Here is a 22,118-nt window from a genome sequence, read left to right on the forward strand (position 1 = left end):
TTTGTCTAAAAACTCAAAAGTGTTGTCTTCTAGAGTAGAGTCTTATGGTGAACTTTTGGGGGATAATTAAGAACAATGGCAAAAGTCTGTAATGATAGAATCTATGGGACCTCATTTACCCACAAATCCAATATAGGTTAGCCATACCTAATATCTATATAATTAAATAAAAACGTAATCATGTAGGCAGCTTTTGAGAATTAATAATAGCACATTTTTCCTACCATATATACACCTACATGGGGATACGATAGCTGAAGTTGGAATGAATATCATATACATGATGTACACATGACACATATATATACATATATATATATATATATATATCCTGCAATATTAGATTTTGACTTGGTTCTTCCAAATGATTTTAGTATTAATTATGCCTGACTATTTGCCTTCCCATTCATGTGTTAATTGTGGCAGTTGCTATTAATCATGTTTGAATATAAAACATGAAAATGAAAATAGAGAAAATTAGAATTCCATTAACTTTTTGCAGCTTCTGAAGTGATTCACTACAGTTGGACTCTTCAATAGTGCATTTTAAGTGATGTTTTGGGAGAAGTATAACACTAGCTTTAGGACAAAGAATATTGTACATTTTTAGTTTATTTATGTTAATTTCAAGATGTGGATTTCTTCAGCAACTTTAGGCAAAATCCAAGAAATCATAACAAAGTAGTTAACATACAGCACACTTGCCAATATGCCCTGGGCTTCTCGGTTGCTAAATTAAAATTTCCCTCATCGATGAACAGGGTAGAAATTGTGAAAGTTGACTAACAAAATATTTGAACACATAAACATGGAAAAGTAATAAGGCACCATAGGCTATTGCATACAGGAGAACTTATTAAAATCTTCGCAACATCAGTTTCTTCCAGGGGAGAATCCCTATCTTTTAAGCCATGTCCTTACAGTCAGGTATCTTATAATAATAAATGAAACCCAGAGATTCTTATGGTGCTAACAACTTTAAGGGAAGCATTTCAACAATTTAAATTTGCATTCAAATATTCATTCCAACTTCAGCCATCGTTTCCTCATGTAGGTGTCTATATGGTAGGAAAAATGTGCTATTAGTATTTCTCGAAAGCTGCCTATTTTCTCAGAGAACTGTTGTATATTTTTATCTAAAGGATGTGGATCTTGATCTGGCTTAGAATAGACTTATATTGAAAAATAAATTAATTGGTTGAATTATTTCAATGAGCATGTTGTATATACTTCTAAGTTGTCCAGGGAAGGGGGGTTTACTCATTAAACATGAATATCACGTCTTAACGATTCCTCCAAGATGACAGCAATAGTGACTTATGTTGTTCTGGTGTTGGATAAACTCTAAATGTTGCCACATAACTTTTAAAGCAATCCTGTTCACATTCATCTGACACTGGCTTCCATAATATGTAAGCATCTTGAGAAAATTTTCTGTCTGCCCACTTTGTAATTTAATTTTTATAAAGTCAGTTTATGTCATATATTCTAATGCATTTTGCCATTCATTATAACATCATAGGTTGAAGCATATCCTTTTTTGTACTCTGCCAAACATTTCAACAATCTGACTTGAATATACACACAATATTCCAATATATTACAATGTAACATGATTTGAAAGATCTAGATATCATTGCTGCCTGCAAATGTCATTAGTTTCTGATTTAATATAAAAATTCACACTCTTGATCATCTATCCAGTGGTGAAAACAGAAATGAATACAAATTTCTGTCAATTTATGGGTTTATACTTACTCTAAAAAGCTGCAATCATATTTAGTTATTGTGCCCTAGAGTTTTAAGAGAATTATAATAGAATGACTTTGTGTATTCTTATAATTGATGAATTAATTTTTAATAAGATTTTTTTAGTATAGAGTTGTCTTCCCCTTACTGAGTTTTCTTTAAAAAAACACAGAAGAATCCACTACTCCATAAGCATGCATGACTCTTGAAAGTAATACAAAAAGTTAGTAACCATTAAGAAAGAAGCATGTGGGGTTAGAGAGATGCCTTGGAGGTAAACAAATACCACTCACACATAGGACTTTAGTTTAGATCCCAAAATCCATGTCAGGCAGCCAAGTGCCTAGAACTTCAGCTTCCAGTAGTTCCAGCACTTACTAATTCTTCATATCTAGATTCAACAGGCACAAGCACCCATATTTACATATCTGCAGAGAATCACACAGATATGCACAAGTTTAAAATTAATCAAGAATAGTAAACAGAAATGAAAGTCACAGCCTCATTTTTGGAGATAAGTAATAAAAGTAACTACTAGCATTTATTAAACATCATAAAATTAGAGTTAATAGCTTCTGGTTATTATAAATAAGGCTTCTATGAACATAGGAAAGCATAGGTCCTTGTTATATGTTGAAGCATCTTTTGGATATATGCCCAGGAGTGGTATAGCTGGGCTTTCAGGTAGAACTATTTCCAATTTTCTGAGGAACCACCAGATTGACTACAGAAGTGGCTGTACCAGCTTGCAATCCCACCAGCAATGGAGGAGTGTTCCTCTTCCTCCACATTCTTTCCAGCATCTGCTATCACCTGTTTTTATTTATTTATTTATTTATTTATTTATTTATTTATTTATTTAAAATCTGAGCCATTCTAATTGGTATAAGGTGGAATCTTAAGATCGATTTTGAGTTGCATTTCCCTGATAACTAATGATGTGGAATATTTCTTTAGGTGCTTCTTGGCCATTTGGGACTCCTCAGTTGAGAATTCTTTGCTTAGCACTGTACCCATTTTTAATCGGGTTATTTGGTTCTCTGCAGTCTTGAGCTTTTGTATATTTTGGATATTAGCACTTTATCAGATGTAGAGTTCATAAGGATCTTTTCCAAATCTGTAGGTTGCCATTTTGTCCTCTTGACAGTGTCCTTTGTCTTACAGAAGCCTTTCAGTTTCATGAAGTCTCATTTGTTAATTGTTGATCTTAGATCCTGAGCTATTGGTTAAGGAAATTTTTCCCTGTACTGATGTATTCCCACTTCTTCGTTTATTAGAATCAGCATGTCTGGTTTCAAGTGATCATGGATACAGAAAATTCCATTTACACAGTGGAATACTACCTGGCTATGAAAAACGACAACTTCATGAATTTTGCAGCAAAATGGATGGAACTAGTAAATATTGGCCTGAGTGAGGTAACCCATACACGAAAGGAGCTACTTGTCCTTTTGGTATGTACTCACTGATAAATGGATATTAGTCTAAAAATCTCAGAATATACGTGATACAACTCACAGACTTTAACAAGAAGGAAGGCCGAACTATGGATGCTTCAATCCCTCTTAGAAGGGTGAACAAAATAATCATGTGAGGCAGAGGGAAGGAGAGATCTGGTGGGATAGAGAAAAATGGGGGCAGGATTAGGTATGTGAAGAGTCAGGAGAGAAGTACAAAGGACCAGGAAAATGAATAGAAATATGTAACACTAGGGGTGTAATACAGGAGGAACAACTAGAAATCTCAGACACCAGGAGTGAAAAGCTCCCAGGATCCAATAGGGATGACATTAGTCAAAATACCCAACAGCAGGGACATAGAACATAAAAAGACTAATTCTTGTAGATAGACATGCTGCCAATTAGAGGGAAGGGGTCACCTGCCCATCTTAAAATCTTTAAACCAGAATTATTCCTGTCTAAAGGAAACACAGGGATAAAAAATGGAAGAGAGACTGAAGCAAAGGCCATCCAGAGAGCATTGTACTTTCGGGATCCATCCGAACCCCTACACTATTGCTGATGGCAAAAAGTTCTTGCAGAGAGGAGGATGACATATCTGTCCTCTAAGAGGCTCTGCCAGCTCCTGACTAAGTTAGATGCAGATACTTAAAGCCAACCATTGGACTGAACCTGGGGAACCCAATGAAAGAATTAGAGGAAGGGCTGAAGGAACTGAAGGAGTTTGAACTTCCTTAGGAAGAACAATAATATCAACTAGCCCGACCCCCTAGAGATCCCAGGGACTGGACCGCCAACCAAAGAATATATATGGGTACCTGCTACATATGAGGCAGACAATTGCCTTATCTCGCATGAGTTGGGGAGAGGGAGGTACTTGGTCCTATGGAGGCTTGTTGTCCCAGTGAAAGGGGGTGACACAGGAGTGAGGTGAGAATGAGGGAGTGGGTGGGCGAGCACTCTCTTAAAGGCAAAGTGGAGGGGACATGGGGTGAATGGTTTGTGGAGGAGAGACCAGGAAGTGGACTGCATTTGAAATGTAAATATATAAAATAATTTATTAAAAAAATCACAGAAAAAAGAGCCCACACCATAGTAAAAAATTAGAGTTGACATTTAAATCTTTGACTTTATAAAATTATTTCTAATAGGAAATCTATCACTGTCAGAAAACATAATGTAATATTTGGAAAATTTGTTATAAAAAAGCAATTAAAAAGGAATACATATTGCATTATTATCATTATAATTTAAAGTATTTTAAAATGTATTATTCTTTAATATAATATTTAATTCAAATAAATACTGAAGGTTTGTAGTTATAGATTATGATCTTCAGGTTTCAGATTTGATATAACTCATTATGCCATTATAGAATAAGTAGTTTGTAGGAATATTTTGATTGATTCGGGATTAAGCACACACTTGTTACATTAGGACAGTCAAATATCTGTGTGAGACATTTCAATATTATACGACATTTGTAAATTAGTCTACTATCTGAGAAAAAATTCAGATATGTGTTTCATTGTTTTAATTACAGTCATACACAAGAAAATTACCATTTGACTTAAACGAACACTGAACTGAATGTCAAAATAAAATACTGTAGTTACTGTTCCTTATTAATGAGATGCCTCAAGATTACCAAGACATGTCTTAAACAATAGGTTATGCCAAATTTATGTTTGATTTTCCCAGGTGCGTAGTTATAATAGATATTTAGAAAAATTAGGTTCAAAAATAATTAATATCAATCCTATTAAGAGCATCTAATTGTAGCTATAGATTATTAGCAAGTTATATAGTCTTTCTCAGTGGATCACAGTAGACTTTCACATTTATCATTAGGGAAAGCATTTTACTACTTCTCTGTGGCATATTCAGACTCCCAGCAGTCATTCCTTTCTGCTCTGGGAATATGCTTAAGTGCAACATGGTGTATTTGAAGACAAGCACTGTGAAACCACAGTGTTGAAACTGATTCCTGACACAGTTACTGGGTGCCCCAAGGCAGGTGGGCAAGCTGCACTGTAGCAAGAGAATTCTGGGTAATGGATGATTCATGCCCGTAGGCAACAGATCAAGTTTATGTCAAATTTCACTAATTCCCTAAAAATATAAATCCTGAAATAAACAAACGGGGAAATAATAGAATGAACAGAGACTGTCCACCTCACCATGTGATCCATTCCATCTTCAGAAACTGAACCCTGACACTATCGCTCATGCCCAGACGTGCTTGCAGACAGGACCCTGGAAGGTCTGTCCTTTGAGAGGTTCTGGCAGCACGTGACTAAGACAATTGCAGATACTCACAGCCAACCATTGGACTGAGCCTGAGGACCCCAATGAAAGAGTGAGGGGAAGGGCTAAAAGAGCTGAAGGAGATTGCAACTCCTTCGGAAGAACAACTGTATCAACTAACTTGCCCCTCAGAGCCTGCAGGGACTAAATCACCTGCTACATATGTAGCAAAGGACTAATTTATCTGGCATCAGTGGGAGGGGCTGTGTTTGGTCCCGTGGAGGCTTACTGCCCCAGTGAAGGGTAATGCTAGAAGGGTGAGGAGGGAGTGAGTGAGTGGGTGGTGAAGTAACCTCTTACAGTCAAAGGGAAGGAGTGGGGGAGATTTTCAGAGGGGAGACTGGTAAGTGGGACAACATTTGAAATGTGAACAAATAAAATGATTAATAAATATAAAAAATTAAATGAACAGAAAGTAAGAAAAGAGTATTATGCATTTAGCAATAATTTTGTTGACATGAATTGGTAAACTAAAATACATGGAATAGCCAAATGGATAAAAAAGCAACTGTAGACTCCAGAGAAGAATCCCAGTTCTGCCTTAGGAACATGTATACATTAATTTGAAGGATTCACAAAGCAGTTTCCATGTATGGAAATACAAAGCATATGGGAGTAGTTGTAACAAGAGATGACAAAACAAGAGTCAACTGGAAACATTTTCAAGAGAAAAGAAAACACATAGAAGAAAAAGTAAATCCAAGTGATAAATTTTAGAGGAGAAATAAAACTTTTAAATGCATTTATCCAATATGAAAATGACTAATTTCTATCACACCTTTCAACATATCAAAGGGAAGAAGCAGACATAAATAGAAAACCAATTGTAATAATCTAATTTGAAAATCCCTACATCATTCAGCCAGAGCTGTAAAATATTCAACTTCATTAACTTTTAAGGTCAATATCAAGTATTCTTTAAAAGCACCAGAGTACACATTTTTCTCTCAAGTGTACATAGATCATTCTCCATGATAAATTAAATGTTATGAAAGAAAACAAATATTGGGAAGCAAAGTGAGGAATACTGTTTGGTATTTTTGTACAAACTGAACAAGAAAAATTTTTCATAAGAAAAATATACGAAGTACAAATATGTTGAACTTAGAGACTGCATTTCTTATTAATGGTTAAGAATCAAGCGGTAAATAAAGGGAGAACTTTAAAACAAATGGGATTTCAAGTAAAGATAAATGAAAACACAGTTTACCTAAAATTCAGATGCATTTGTATTTCTGAAGAATGTTCAAAATAAATTCCCTGTATACAAAATTATTATAAGTAAGCAACATCATGTTGTACCACCAGAAACAAAAGAATAAAAGAGAAATAAATCCAAAGGAACTAAGAGGGGTGGAATAATAATTGCTTGAAAAATTAAGCAAAATAGAAACTAGGAAAGTAACAGAATACTTTGCAAAAAAATCGAGTTACTACAGAATTTTGTCAAGATAAAAGAAAAAGTGCAACTGTGAACCAAGCTCAGTGTAAAAGCCTTTCCTTGCATCCTAAGGCCCTAGGTTAACTTACCAGAAAAACAACAACAACAACAACACCCTAAATTGTAATTAAATTTAATAAGAACAGCACAAAAGTCAACATAAAACAGAAACTGAAAGAAATATATGACAATCACAATTGTATAAATACATAGAACCAGGATAGGATGAACTACTAATGCATTCTTTACAAAAAGAAGAAGAAGAAGAGGAGGAGGAGGAGGAGGAGGAGGAAAGAAGAAGAAGAAGAAGATTAATTATTTTATAAAAATGTTATGTACAAACCTGAATAATAATAATAAGTGAGCAGTTTTATAGGTATGTGACTAATAAGGTGAATGAATAAGTAGCACGTGTCCCAGGATAAAATCCCGTAACCTGATGGGTTACTCCTAAATGTTACATGCTAAGATTTTCTCCTATATTAGTTAGTTTGTCATTGTTCGTTTGTTTGTTCGTTTCAATTTGATATAAGCTAGAGTCATCTGGGAAGAAGGAACCTCAAATAAAGAAATGACACCCATGAAAGGGCTGTTGGCAAGTCTGTGGAGCATATTATGTTCAATGATTGAAGAGGGAGAGCCTGCACTACTATGCACAGTGCCTCTACTGAGAAAGTAATAGGGGGTTGTATAGAAAGCAGGCTGAGAAAATAACCAGTGTCATTTCATGGCCTTTGCTTCAATTCTTCCAGGTTCCTAAACTGCTTTCCATTTTGATGATCTGAGGGAAGAAAATGTAAGCCAATTAAAACACTTTCCTCCAAGTGCTGCTTTTTTTAAAAATTGGCAATTTTATTTACTAACATTTCTTTCTTTTTTGTTATTTGTATTTGTATTTTTATTTTTCTATTTTTAAAAAAATCTTTATTTACATTTCAAATGTTATCCCCCTTCCTGGTTTCCCCTCTACAAGTCCCCTATCCTCTCCCCTTTCCCCTGCTTCTATGAGGGTACTATTTGATGTATGGGTGGGGAAGAGGGTGTTAGTGGGGGTGACATCCAAAAGAGAGGAAGCCCCCTTCTTAAAAGAGAAGGGGAAGGTGGAATTGGGGAATGATTTGCATGACAGGGTTCTGGAAGAAGACGAAGGGCTGACATTGGGTTTTAAAGTGAATAAATAAATAAATTTATCTGGATATGTAGCAGAGGATTGCCTTATCAGGTATCACTGGGAGGTGAGCCCCTTGGGGCAAACTGAATCCAAGAACTCATGAAAATGATTATTCGCCATGATCAATGAGGCTTCATCCCAGGAATGCAGGCATGGTTCAATATATGAAAATCCAGCAACATAATCCACTTCTCAAAGAAAAAACTGCATGATCATTTCATTAGAGGATGAAAAAGTCTTTGACATCCCTTCATGCAAAAAGTATTAGAGAGAATAGAAATTCAAGGTCCATACCTAAATATTATAAAAGTAATATACAGCAAGCCGATTGCCAACATCAAACTAAATGAGAGAAATTTGAATCAATATCACTAAAATCAGGGACTAGACAATACTACCCACTCTCTCCTTACATACTCAATATAGTACTTGAAGTCTTAGCCAGAGCAAGTAAACAACAAAAAGAGGTCAAAGGGATAAAAATTGGAAAGGAAGAAGTCAAAATATCACTATTTCCAGATTATATGATGGTATACTTAAGTGACCTCAAAAATTCTACTAGAGAACTCTTAAGCCTGATAAACAACTTCAGCAAAGTGGCTGGGTATAAAATTAACTCAAACAAATCAGTAGCCTTCCTCTACTCAAAGGGTATTTCACACTTTAAATGGTTAATATATCCACATTTTAATACATTTACGTCAACTGCAAAAAATGAATAAACTACGTACAAATTAGCAAAAGGTTTGAGTGCTTGCTGCCTCAAAGAAATCATTCAAATTATGAAAAAATTTACGAAAGGATATTTATCATTACTGATAACTAGAAATGAAAAATAATCAAAGCAAAGTAAAACATCATCTCTCACATGTCAGATTGATTATTTTCACACAGGCAAAACAAATACTGGGAAGGCTGGAGGAAAAGACATGTTGTGGAAATGTAAATTACTACAGCCATTAAAGAAAAGACTCAAGAGAACGTATGGCATATCACTATCATTAGCTACAAGGCTAAAAGTCTGAGGAGTGTCAACTACAGTCCAAGAGAGTTTCACTGATGTATATTCAGTAATACTGATAGTTACTTGACAAGAGAAGTAGAATTGGGGAGGCCCCAGAAAGTCTATGGGGGCAACTCTCATTGAGATTCCTAGCAGTGGGGCTATGGATCCTTCAGAGTAGTCATTCCCTGTGGCCAAACAGGATGCCCAGTCGAGGAATAAGGGCAGCAACCATGCACAAAACCTTCAACCCAAAATGTGCCCTGCCTAAAAGATATGCATGGAAAAAAATAGAGCTGAAACTGAATGAATGGCCAAATTGAGACACAGTCCACTGACCCTATTAGTGATACTTTGTTACGCTTGCAGACAGTACCTAGCATACCTGTCCTCTGAAAAATTCCACCGATCACCCAGTGGAAAGAGATTGAGTGAATCACATCCAAACATTAAATGGAGCTCGATGAGTCTTAAGAAAGAATTTGTAGAAGGACTGACCCAAAGAGGACAGGGACTTTACAGGAATACCAACAGAATCAATAAACCTGGACCACTGGGGACTCCCAGGGACTAAATCGCACACGCGCACACACACACACACACACACACACACGCGCACACACACACACACGCGCACACACATGCACACACGCACACATGCACACATGCACACACACAATGAACAAAAGCTGGACCCCCCTGCAAATATGTAAAAGATGGGCAGCTTGGTCTTCATTTGGATTCCCCACAACTGGGGCCAGATCTGCCCTTGCGGATGTTGCCTGTGGAGCCTGAACTGATAAATGAACCACTTTGTCTGGTCTCACTGGTCTTACTGGGAGAGGTTCCACCTAGTCCCACAGCAACTTGATATATGGGTGGGGAAGGGGAGTGTTAGTGCGGGTGACACCCAAAAGAGAAGGGGAAAGTGGAATTGGGGCATGACTTGCATGATAGGGTTCTGGAAGAAGACAAAGGACTAATATTGGGTTGTAAAGTGAATAAATAAATTTATATGGATATGTAGCAGAAGATTGCCTTATCAGGCATCACTGGGAGAGGAGCCCCTTGGTCCTATGGAGGCTTGATGATTCAGGGTAGAGGAATGGTAGGGCACTGAAGCATGAGTGGGTGGGCAGGTGGGAAGCACCCTGATGGAGTCACGGGGGAGGGGATTGTTGGTTTGCGGAGGAGAAACTGTGAAGGGGGATAATATTTAAAATGTAAATAAATAAAATAACCAATAAAAATATAAAATGATTCTTCAAAATGTCAAAATGGATGTAAATATTTAAATGGGAGACATAATCTATTTTTGCTCTACATGCAAACACAAATGCACACATTCAGAGTCCTGTCTCTGCAACAGCTTCAAAGCTGTAGAAAGGTTAAGTCTGTGTGAATTCTTGTTTTGGGAAATTAATGTTTGATATGCACACATCTATTCATCAACAGCTATCTATCATGTATCTGCCTATTTGGATATGTGATCACTGTAAAAATTACTGACTTGGAAACAGTGATGAAAATATATTAAGAGAATAATTCACAATTTAATTTATATATATATATAATTAAATAAATACATAACAACTTGGGTACAATTAACTGAGTCAAGTTTCTCTGGAAAAAGTGGAGGTAAGTGTGAGATTTACAAAGAGGCATATTTAAAAATGTGGCATGGAAGGATGCTATCAATGATTGTATTGTTATTTGACGTATTTCCAATCCTCTAATTTAGAGAAACACCCTACCTGTTTCTGTCATACTCAGAAAAATAATTAAATTTGAACTGAGAGCATGAGTGTTAATGATGGATTGCTTCTTCTCCAAGATTTTGCTTTCCTTGGACATGCTCCAACCTGGATAATTACTAGCAAGAAGCTGTTTCTGGAATAAATTTACTAGTAGGACATAAATATTTATTAATCATGCAATTTACATTTTTGAGAGACTAAATACCTTTTGGAGTAAACCATTAAAATCTTACATGCAAAACAATATTTGTTTTAGTTATTTGTCCCATAATTGAATGAGTGCAATAATTTGAAGTATATTGAATGATATTTGATATTAGATGTTGTTAGTAATCACATAATAGACTTTTTACAAGTAACAGTATATAACAAGCTTTTGAAATTAGTGCGAGACATTAAAGGGAGCTAATTTGTACATCTAATGAGTAATTTAGTTTTCTAGAAGCTTTATAACTTCATATAAACTTAATTTGTTGCATGTAATATTAGTAGAAAATCACTGCTGTTTAGTGTATTATAATAATATAACCTAGACATAGTTTCCTTGCTTAAATTAATGTGAAATTGACTGTGGAACCAATTAGAGTTATACTTTATTTTATTCATATTCTCATCCCCAGATATCCATGAACAAACTCTAATAAATGTTTGCTCTGTGACTAAAACTATAAAGTTTTTCTTGAATGCAATGTATAGCTGTATTTGTCTGTTTTTCATAGATAGTAATATGACTTCTGTAGCATATTTATGTTTTAAAACCCTAAATGAACTCTGAGAACTTGAAGGAAAAATATAGCAAAATATACTGAGGAAATTACTTGTTTTACAATTTAATTATGTAAAATCTTATGAACTTACATTCATATTATTTGACATTTCACATTGAATAATATATTCAATCTTGATATCTTTTAAATTATATGAATATTTTTGTACTCTTGAATTATTTGAATACTAGTTAATACCTACTTGGTATTGTCAATAGTATATTAACACTTTACCTGAATATTTATATTTAATACTCATAAGTTTGGGGGGGGCTTTGTACACATAATTATTTTCAGATAAGAAAAATTCAGCTTAATGAAGTTAAATGGTCCAGTCAATGCAAGCAGGTACCCAGTGGTAGGACAGAGATTATTTTTAGTTTGCATGTAAAGTCTGCCATGTATTGTAAAAATGAAGCCAGAAAATAATTTACTGCAAGAATGTGAGCAACCAATCTTGGAAGGAAATAAAAGGATTCTACAGAAAATAATTCGTTTGATCGGTCCCAAAATTTCTGAGATACTGATTACTGCCAGTAACACAATAAATTTACTTGGCCACAATTTAAGACATATCATGACCAGCATTTAGTTTACTGTTTCTTGATATTAACAACTCTGCAAGAGAGTGGCTAAATTGTGCCCAGATTTCTGTATGTGCTGTTTTAGCAGGTACTAGATTGGAATGGGTAACATTATATACGGAAGTAGATAAGTGTCTTATGGTTACTTTTGCTATGATGAAATACCATTACCAAGGCAACACGTAGGGAAAAGAATTAATATTGCTTATGTTTTCATAACACTGCTCATCATAGAATGAAGCCAGTATAGGAACTAAATTGGGACAGAATCCTGGAGGTAGGAGCTGATGCAAAGCCCCTGGATATGTTCTACATACTGGCTTGCTCTTCATGACTTGTTCAGCCTGCTTCCTTGTAGAAGCAGGAACCCTTTCCCAAGGATGGCACCAATAACAATGGGCTGATTCCTTCTCCATCCATCATTAATTAAGAAAAATGACTTACAAATAAAGCAGGTATGAATGCAATTGTGAGAATATCCTTTTGATAGGATAGAGTGTCCTTTCAATATATTCCTAGGCATGGTATAGCTGAGTCATGAGGTAGACTGAGTCTCAAATTTCTGAGAAAGCAGGATATTTTTTTCAGAGTGACTGTAAAAATTGCACCCCCACCATCGTTGGAGGAGTGTTCTCCCTTCTTCCACGTCTTTGCCATCACTTTTGTATTTGATCTTAGCTATTCTGATTGGTGTTTGATGTAACCTCAAAAGGAATTTTGATTTGCATTTCCCTGAAGGCTAATGATATTGAACATTTTTTTTTGCCATGTGAGATTCCTCTATGGAGAATTCTCTTTATATGTGTACCCCATTTTTAAATTGGATTATTTAATTTGTTGAAGTCTAGTTTCCAGAGTTCTTTATATATTTCGATGTTAGCCCTCTGTCAGGTATAAAGGTAGTGAAAACTGTTCCCATTTTGTGGGCTGCCATTTTGTCTTCTTGATGATGTCTTTTGCTTCATAGAGGTGTTCAGTTTCATGAGGTGCCATTTATTAGTTGTTGATCCTAGTGTCTGTGCTATTGTTGTTCTGTTTAGGAAATTATCTCACCTGACAATGCATTGAAGACTACTCCCCAGTTTCAGAGTATTTCATTGTATGTTGAAGTCTTAGATGTATTTGGACTTTAGTTTTGTACAGGATTAAAATTATGGGTCTATTTGAATTCTTCTACATACTGACATTCAGTTAGACCAGCACCATTTGTTGAATATACTTTTTTTTTCTGTTATATATTTCTGAATCTATTTCAATAACAGCTAGAAGTTTGAAACAATCTAGATTCTGTCCCTCAACCAAAGAATGAATAAAGAAAACGTGATGAATTTACACAATGGAGTATTACTCACTTGTCAAGATGAATCATGAAATTTGAAGGCAAATGAATAGGAATGGGGAAAAAAAGTCCTCCTGAGTAAGGTAACCAAGACACAGAAAGAACAACATTGTATGTACTCACATGTAGATATTATCTTAAAGGAGAGGAAAAGCATGCTATGGATAACAGACCCAGAGAATTTAACTAACAAGGAGGGCTTAAGGGGTGATACAGGAATCTCCCTCAAAGGGGAAATAGAATAGATTTCAAAGATAGACTGGGGATATGTGGGGTTGGGAACAAGTAGTACAAGACATGGGGATATAAATAATGGGAGAAACTTCAGGTGCAATGTGGAAGCCCAGTGCAGAGGAAACTTTATAAAATCTATGAGAGTAAGTAAGCCTAGCAAAGTTTCCTAGTAATGGAGATACAGGCTATGAACTGGCCATCTTCTGAAACTGGACAAGGCCTCAAGAAGAGGGATCAAGATAACTCAGCCCCCAAACTTTCGACTACAGTTTGTCTTGCCTGGATAGTGTTCTGGAATTGGGGCCTTACATGATTACTGTCAAAGAGATGAGAAGAGACTTCATCCAGCAATTGATGGAAGCACGTACCACAGCCAAACATTAGAATGAAACTTTGAGCATCCTGCAGTGGGTTGGGGGACCAGGGAATGACGTGGGAAAGGGAGATACCAATAGAACACACTCCACAGAATCAACTGACCAGAACTCATAGAGTATGAAGATATTAGAGAACCAGTAAGAGACTGACCTAGGTCTTCTGAATATATATTAGGGTTAAGTAGCTTGCTTTCTTGTGGACAGACTCCATTAGGAGCAGTGTCTTTCCCTGACTCTCTAACCTACTAATAGAACTCTTTTCATCCTGGGTTTCACAGTCCAGCCTTGATGTGAACATACATGCCTGGTCTTACTGCAGTTAATTTTGCAGTGTTTAGTTAGTATTCCTAGGTGAACTAGAGAATTCTGAAGAAGAGGAAGGATTGTATGGGCAAGGAAACTACAATAAAACCTACAAAATCAATAAACTTTGGGTCATAGGTGCTCGCAGATAATGAATCAACTATCAGAGAGCTTTCATTGGTTTGACCTAGGCTCTCTGCATATGTTACAGTTAGGTAGCTTGGTCTTCGTGTGAGACTTATAACAGTAGGAGTAGGGGCTGTTTATGACTGACTCCTTTGCCTGCTTTTGGAACCTTTTTCCTCCTACTGGGTTGCCTCTTCCATCCCTAATTATATGGAGAGGTGCCTAGTCTTATTACAACCTGTATACCATGTTTGGTTGATATAACTGGGTAGCCTGCTCTTTTCTGAATGAAAATAGAGGAGTGGATTGGTGAGATGGAGCTTTGGGGAGAGGATGGAGGTAAAATCTTTCATTGTGATGTAATATATGAAAAAGAATAAATTCCAAAAGAAAATGGCTTACAGGAATGTCTACAACCCAGTTTATGGAAGCATTTTCTTAATTGGGGCTCTTTACTCTTAGATGACTTTATTGTAAATCAAGCAGACATAAACTATCAAGAATAAAATTATGAAAATAAGCCCTGTTATTACATAGACATAAATTTACAAGTATGTGAGTAATTGAGGAAGAAAATGCTGGAGATCACCCTGAAGTACTGACTGTCCCAATTCATTGATTATTAATAGTGTAGAACAAATTCTTTCCTAATCCTGGCATGTTACCAAGTGCTTCATTAAATATGAGATCAAAATGCACACCCAGTCATATCTAAGTCAGTCTATTCAGAATGGATTTTTAATATGTCTAGTTTCACAAATGTTCTTATTTAAAATAAATTGAGACAAAATATCTGACCACAACACATACAAAATACGACACAAATAGGAATCTGACAGCCAATGATAAACTTTTGTGCATGTGAGAGAAAATTAGTTTGTAGAGTATTGACCCATCATATGAGTTTCATTGATGTCAATATTGGGATTTCTGTTGTCGGTTCTTATGATGAGTGAATAAATCTCTATATTTTCTAGACTGCCTTTTTGAATATTTGATTTAATCTCAGATTAATTTTTCCTTTATTCTTAAAAGACAGTATTTCATTCCAGATGAATAGGTTTCTTTAAGATTCTGGCCACCAGAGCATTTTCATTCAGTCTCTCTCTCTCAGTCTCTCTCTCTCAGTCTCTCTCTCTCTCTCTCTCTCTCTCTCTCTCTCTCTCTCTCTCTCTCTCTCCCTCTCCCTCTCTCCCTCCCTCCCTTTCCCTCCTGTGGTGTGTTTTCTAAAGTTTATTCCTTTGTACAGGGCCTCCTAAGGTCAACATTGTCGTGGGGGACAATATTCTAGTATAAGACTAGATATTTCCTTGGTCTGTGTTCTTCCTACTGAAAATTGAAGCTTAGCAATAGAGTACATTGCATTGTAGAACAGTTTATCATATCCATCATGTTACTATCTAGGAGCTGTGGCTAGCTGCCACTACCTGCCATCATCAGAGTATTACAGTGCCTGTTTGTAGTCAAAAAAATCAAAATACTAGATTAAATTCTGATTGTCAGCTAATATCTATCAGCTTTATAATCATAAAAAGTCATTTCAAATCATCCTAAGTACATCAGTCACAGATGATAGCATATTGTACATTTTTTATCTTTGTGAAGTATGTAAAGTAACCATGCTCATGGAAAAATGTAAAATGTTGTTTGCCACAAGCTAGGTAAAGAGAAAATGAGGGTTAAATTTTTTCATATGTGCAAACTTCTAGTAAGACCATTAATTTGTAGAGTTCTATAAAGCCTGGAGCCTATGATGGATATGTTGTATAGTGTATTACAACTTATGTCAGTAGATATTATCAAAGTGTCTTAATAGATAAATAAAAAGTAACCAGTGAGGAAGAGAGAGAAAGTGTAGGATGTTAGCGAAAACATAAGAAATGAGTAGAGGGAATGAAGAAGTGGTAAAGTAAGCAAGGGAGGAAAAAAAGACATATTACCTTCCTTCCACATTAAATATACCTGAAATATTTGAGAACCAAACTTTTCAATGTCTCATGTAAAATAAGATCATTAAATACAACTGTATTTAGTATCTCCAAAGAATTTGTTTTTAGAAATAATTATATATAAAATAAAAAATACATTTATCTAGTTAAGGAACTTGGAAAGGAATTCATGAAAAATTATCCTATCTCCTAACACTAATAAATATCAACAGAGTTACTAAAACAACAACTGGACTCTAACTATGATGAAATTCTGTAACAGAATTCTTAAGGAATATACATATATACAGTTTGAAAATCATTCATTGATTTTTGAATGCTATTCTTAGGATTACACTAGTTCAAACCATTTTATACTTGAAGAAAAAAATGTGACTTATGCCTCATATCAGTTGCTGCATTGGTCATAAACTACTACCCATTTTGATTCAAAGATAGTTATACTAAGTCTTAAGTAAGATCAAATAAAACCAGAGAACCTTGAAGGTGGAGGGAGCAGAATTCTCTCAAACACAAGACTACAAAAATTGGGTTCAACCTAATGGTCTGAAAAGCACTTACTAAAAGTGAAATGGTATTGGGAGGCTGTCTCAAAGGGAGAGTCAGCATATTCTGGGGACTCGTTGTTTTGGATTAACAACTCCATTTCAAGACATTCTTATCTCTAGAATAGTGTCCAGTTTTGCTGTGAGCATTAATGTGTATAAAATTTGGATAGAGTTGATATGCTATAAATCAAATAGGCTAATATAAATATTGACCCTAGGTTTATATAAAAGAAGATAGATCATTTTGTATGAATATCTTTAAGTATGCCAATGATGACAGGCAAGAATTTTATTCTTATTAATAACTGAGTGCAATGGATTTTACCTCTTCATAGATCAGAAAGCAGAACGTATGCTTGTCTTTTTCTGTCAGTGTACCGGACCTTGAAGGTACAATTCAACAGAAAAGGGGATGAAAATCAATCATGCAATGATTTCCTAAGGTAGTGTTGCGTTGAGAAATAGGGTAAAAGTGAATCATTGCATACTTGTGTTAAAATGCAAGCATATTTGATTTTTTCTTTTATAATTCATTCCAGTATTTTAAAAAATTACATTTTTTTCTATTCAATACAAGCTTCTTTGGTATTTCTTCTATAGTCTTCATGTTACCATTCAGTGTAAAGGATTCTAAGCAGTATTGGAGGAGGAAAATATCCTAGTAAACATGAATAAATTTATTTTGTCTGTATGATTAAATCGGTTTGAATAAAATCAAGTTAACCAACTAATCTAGTCTTAATATGGAAAATTTAATCAAAATTCTAAAATGCAGCACAACACGTGGATATATATATATATATATATATATATATATATAGTGTATGTCACATCTTATATAATTGTATTACATAAGAGATTAAGGGTATCATTTTACACTTATAAAAGTCATTTTAAGGTACAAAATACATATGGCAAATGTTTTACTTTCTCTTAAAAGATTCTAGTAAGAATAAATGACATTTGAAAGCATGGCAAAGAACTTTTCTAATAAAATATGAATTTGTCAATGAATAAATTAAATGAAAATTAATTTATTAATTAATTAGCTACAGTAGGATTGTTTCCTACTGTAGAAGCTTAGTAATAACTTCAGAATGAGTATATTACATTAATATGCCTTGATTGTAATATCTTCACTATTCTGCTAAAATCTGTCTGGTGTCAGAAATCAAAATATGTAATTATCCTTAGAAAATATTTATTGTCCTTTTACCTATAGCTTCCAATGTCAACTATACTCTGATTCTTCAGCATTTCTTCCTAACATTTCATCTTCTGTAAACAGAATTCATGGCAAATGCATATGTGTGCACATGAAGTGAATGAACAGGAAAAAGTCTAACTCTCCATTTCAACAGATGATATATTGCTGGATGCCCAAGTCAGTTATATCAGCCAGTCAGTAAGTATTACACATGATGTTTGCTCATTTAATTTACTTTTAAGTGGAAAACATACATGCATTTATTTCATCCATGTAAATTATGTATTTATGATTATGGATCTATTGTTATGATTTAACAGATATCATTAACCTTTGTTTTACTTCACACACTCATATTTGTAATGAGAACATTTCACATTCAGTATCTTAATATCTATATTACTTCAGTTTAATTTTAACTAAAGTCACTTTGTAGTGCAATACCCATTGGAATTTATTTCTCCCATCCATTAAAACCTCTTTTAACACAAGAAACTATAATAATATCAAAACAAAATAGCAATAGAAGCTTTACATTGAAATTGGACAGCACAAATCAACAGTAGGGAAGAAGTCTAAGAAAACAGAAGAATCAGTCTTTTATAAGACCCATTCACACTTTCAGAAGTCTTATAAAAATACTAAACTGAAAGCTATAATAGTACGTACAAGATCTAGTGCTGACCCATGTCATCCTATGCTTGCTCCTTCAGTCTGTGAGTTCATATGAGCTTTGAATTGATTTAAGGGTCCTGTTCTCTTGGTGTACTTCATTATCTCTGGCTCTTACGCTCTTCCTGCCTTGTCTTCTCAGGAGTTGCCTGAACTCAGAGGGAAGAGATGTGATGGAGACATTCCATTTAGAGTTGTTGTGGATCTGGCTATTTATCTCTGTATTTATTTTCATCTGCTCCAGGAGCAAGCTTCTCTGATGCTGGCAGAATAAGGCACCAGTCTATGATTGTAGCAGAACATCATGAGTAACTTTATTGTTACTTTTTCTCAATGTAACACCTCAATAACGTTTACTTCCCAGTCCTCCCATGTCCACTCTACCTACCCTGTGATCTACTTCAACATAAAGAACACCATGTCCAAATTGTTGCCCATATATTCACTAAAGCATGGTAAAACTTCCTCTACTCAGTCCCTTCTTAAAGATACCTGAGTCCTTCTGCATCCTCTTCCCACCAGAAGCTGTCAACATTTTTTTTTTCTTTTTAAGGCAGTAGTATTTGATTTTACCCCAGGTCTCTGGGCTATTGTGTCTCTGGTTCTTGGTCATGCCAACAGTTTGTGATATGGATTCCTTTTCACGGTGAGTTTTAAATAAAATCCCATGTTGGTTGGTTCTCTTGCAAGCATTACACCACCGCTGCCTTGATGTATTTTGCAAGCAGGGCAGAATATGTGCAAAAGGTTTTGTGGTGGAGTGCCATTTATAGTTCATTTTACTGGCATTTTTCATGCCAGTGGCCTTAGAGAATGGAATGTAAGTTCTATGCAGGAACCAGATCACCCTCTCCATGTTCAGTGAATTGTATAGGTGTTGTCTTCAGCAATGGGCCTTACATTTTTAGTTTTAAGAGAACTACCTATTTCTTGAAAAGAGCTTGGGTTGTTTGATGACTTTCATTAGACCTGTCTGGCCAACAAGTCACAGTTCTGAAAGCTTCATCTGGAGACAAAAGATGACCAGTTGTGACTCTAGAGCCCTCCTTATTTGGAGACTTCTTTATGATCACCTTCAGATATTTTAGGAAGTTTCTAATGCATTAGATTTCAGTAGCACCCCTCCCTCTACTGTCCCTCAATTCTCTCTGTCTCTCCTTGTAGGTGTATTTATTTCCTCAACATTATCACCCTACCCTCTCAGCACCTCATCTTCTCATTTCCCATGCACTGCCCCCAGTCTATCACAGGGAATTCCCTGTCTCTGAAACTAGTTCTGTTATCTATTGCTAGCATCTCTGGTCTATTGCTTGCCTATAATTTAATTAAATGATAATATCTACATAGAAATGAATACATATCATATTATCTTTTGGGGGAATGGACTGGTTTGTTTATTGGTAAATAATGTTGTAATGCTGTTTTGCAGAATTATTTTAGTATATTTATTAATATATATTTGCTGTAATATATATCAAGTCCCCTGGAGTTAAATTCAGATGATTAGGCTTAGCAACATGGATCTTTATCTGCTGCTGAATTTTCTGACCCCAACTAATTCACAGTTTAATCTTGGTAGACTGTAGGGTCTGACACATTCATTATATATTGTCCGATATTTTTCCTTGACCCTGCAGGACCTATGAACTCACAACAATTTTGACACCATGTGTTAAGACCTGTGCAAGTTCAGGCCAAACAAAATCATGACATGAAGAGGTGAGCAGGTCACAATATCAGTCATTCAGCTGAGGAGCTGTTGGCAATTGATGCCTACTGGGAAAGGGAGAGCCAATATTCTTTTGAGAGTTTAGCATCTGGTACATTGAGCACAGAGAATGAAACTTCCAAGTGTTCATAGGCAGCACAGATAGGATTTCCGGGGGAAAATAAGCATAAATGTGGATGAATAGGAAGGGAGATGTACCTGGAAGGTCTTGGAGGGTGAAGAGGTAAAAATAATCCAAATATAGTGGTGTAAGATTTTCAAAATTAATTTAAAAATTAGAGAAATTACATTTAGAATCTAAATATATCTTTTTCACTTTAAGTTTTACGTTTTCCAACTCATTTTAGGAGTTAGAGAGTTTGGGGGATAACAGGAAAACGTGGTCTACTGAATCATCTAAAGAGGGTTCACTCACATGGGCACACTGAAGTGTCAAGCATCTGGTCTCTATGTTTTCGGCAGTACTTCTGGGTGTACATTGGGCTGTTAGCTTGATGTTTTGTGGAATTCCTATCAAAGAGAGTAAGTGTTTCTCTGAGGCTTTTGTCTGCTCCTTTGACTCTTTTCTTCCTCTTACCGTGCCTTGTCTTCTTGTAGCTTGTTTTGTCCTGTTTGGTTGTTGTCTCTTAGAGACCTGTTTTTCTATCTGAACAGAAATTAGATAGGGGTTGGATATGGAGGAGATGGGAGTTTGGGGAAGCCAGAAGGAGTAAAAGAGGGGAAACTTTGTCTGCATTGTATGAGAAAAGAATTTATTTTCACTAAAATTTAAATATAAAATTAAATAAACTCATTTTAATCTTGTCAAATTAATCTCCTCTAAAGACAACCTGAGTTTTATGTTCACATTATTTGCCTCCTTTTATAATGTTTAGGAATGTTGTTGTAAAAATATAAAAAAATAAAAATGCTGTCTTTTATCTTGCTCCAGGTCAGGCACTGTGGTGCCCCATGATATCTGATAGATATCTTTTTTTAAAATAATTAAACCAATAGGCCTTTTGCATCTTTTGAATTTATTTCTGACATTTATAGTGGAAAAATTCAAATATAGAAAAATGGGAAGGAATTTTACATTAAATTCTCAAACACCTATCACCTAAATTCTGTTAAACATTTTACCACGTTTTTAAAATATGATTATTTTTATTCTTTGAGTGTTTCATATTTTGACTACTTTTTAGAAGAGATTACTTAGTCCTGGTCCCCTGACTCTTATAATCTTTCTACCCTTTATTGTAGAATGTTTTCTGAGCCTTATGTGTTGAAGTATTGTAAACGTGTTAATTGAGGATGGGCAAGCCATGGTCAGTTGATATCTGCATTTCAACCCATTGTGGCCTTCTGTAATGGTCCCAATCTTTGCAAAATGAAGTTTCCTTGGTGAAGGAGTAA

At 35.2% G+C, this 22,118-nt stretch overlaps 1 long non-coding RNA gene across 5 annotated transcripts in view; it reads left to right on the top strand.

The window, feature by feature from the left end:
* The window catches only part of LOC148001083 (uncharacterized), a 242,627-nt gene that overhangs the window by 100,249 nt on the left and 120,260 nt on the right, over nt 1–22,118 (top strand). For 4 of the 5 annotated variants that reach the window (XR_015638397.1, XR_015638395.1, XR_015638396.1 and 1 more), the window contains exons 3-4: nt 3,027–3,203; nt 18,404–18,520. This is a non-coding gene — a long non-coding RNA (uncharacterized LOC148001083). The remainder of the gene's footprint in view (nt 1–3,026; nt 3,204–18,403; nt 18,521–22,118) is intronic. The other variant, XR_015638398.1, reaches the window with a different exon arrangement.

This window comes from Rattus norvegicus, chromosome 15 (genome assembly GCF_021556685.1).
Source record: "Rattus norvegicus strain SHRSP/BbbUtx chromosome 15, alternate assembly SHRSP_T2T, whole genome shotgun sequence".
Classification (NCBI taxonomy): Eukaryota; Metazoa; Chordata; class Mammalia; order Rodentia; family Muridae; genus Rattus; species Rattus norvegicus.